General features: G+C 35.2%; 1 non-coding gene across 1 annotated transcript; it reads left to right on the forward strand.

Moving 5' to 3' along the window:
• Window positions 1–778: 778 nt before the first annotated feature.
• TRNAH-GUG (transfer RNA histidin (anticodon GUG)) lies at window positions 779–850 on the forward strand. Its single transcript has one exon. It is a non-coding gene; the product is annotated as a tRNA-His (tRNA).
• Window positions 851–1,464: the final 614 nt, after the last annotated feature.

The following is a 1,464-nucleotide window of genomic DNA, read 5'->3' on the forward strand; positions in this document are numbered from 1 at the left end:
TAATAAAAAAGTGAAAGGAAAAAAGCCCAGATAAGTCCTTGGTAGGTGCTTATATTCATGATATTCATCAGCTTTTGTTAAAGTATAAGGAGTGTAGGTTTGAATACATCCCACGAATAGCAAACTGTTTAGCGCATTCTTTAGCAAAAGAAACATTGAAGAATTAGGAGGAAGTTTACCTAGTAGGAAGCGTTCTAGAATCGGCAGAGAAGCAAGCGAAATGGGATAGGGCGAGAGAATCAGATTGAAAATGAAAGGAAGAAAGTGAAAGAGGGGAGTTTGAAGCAGGATACCCATGGATTTGATGGAAAAATGCTCCCCTTGGGAATATGGAAGAGTCTTGATGAAGAAATGTCCGATGAAGGGACAAGGCGACAATCGTTTAATTCTGATTGGGTAAGAAAAAGACGTAATTAATGTGCTTCTAGAGATATTTGACCTTTTTTCTATTTTTTGATTTTTTTTACAGGCTAATCTCTTACTTTTGGGCCTTTTTTTTTTGGGGTTTTTACATTTAGGTTAAGTTCTGTTTTCACGTTACTATTGTTTTTTGGGCCAAGTTTTACAGCTGGGCTCCTTTATGTTTTACTTTCTCTTTTAGTTTATACTTTGTATTTATTAAGTTATTTCCATAAAGCCCAATTTGATTCAACAAAAAAAATAATAATATGATAAGGTTGGAGGATTTGAAATTAAGAAATAATATATATGCCGATTTGAAGGGCAGGGAGTATTGCTAAAAGAATATAAATTATACATGCTTCAAACACCGCATCTTGTGGCTATAGTTTAGTGGTAAGAATTCTACGTTGTGGCCGTAGAGACCTGGGCTCGAATCCCAGCAGCCACATCAATTTTTTAATTTTTGTTGCTTTTAATCAAGCCAGCATTCTTGCTGACCATTGCTCTGCTAATTCTATCACAGTATATGGTTAAGTTTTGGAACCTCTCATAAATCTCACATTCATGCAAATGCAACTTCCTCACTCTCTTGGAGCTCCCACGACTGTCTCAGAATAACATGCCCTTCTGCTTATGCTCCCCTTGTTTTCCTCCTTGCCATGGAAGTATTTTATCTTCTTTAGAAACTATGGGTTCAAACGTAAGTGTCAAATACGAAAAAGTATCTAATTCGAGTATAATCAATTTTTTGGTGGAGCATAAGGATGTTCAAATATATTCTTTCCTGCTATCTTCTACTTCTAATGATTATCATATCTGCAGTTCTTATGAGTTAAGCCTTTTTTTTTTTTTTTTTAATTTCTATGGAGTATTGTGGTTCATCCTTTCAAGTGTTTATTTTTTTTTTTATGCTTATAAGACTGTCATGGTTCTTACAATATTCGGATTACCACATTAAAAATACAGGTGCGCCAATGTTTTTACCTTTGCCGACCATTATTGTCTGAAGAGTGAACCTTTCGTTAATGGTTTTTTCCAAGGGATGTTGGTACTGCTGGAGGA

This window comes from Gossypium arboreum, chromosome 13 (genome assembly GCF_025698485.1).
Source record: "Gossypium arboreum isolate Shixiya-1 chromosome 13, ASM2569848v2, whole genome shotgun sequence".
NCBI classification, from domain to species: Eukaryota; Viridiplantae; Streptophyta; class Magnoliopsida; order Malvales; family Malvaceae; genus Gossypium; species Gossypium arboreum.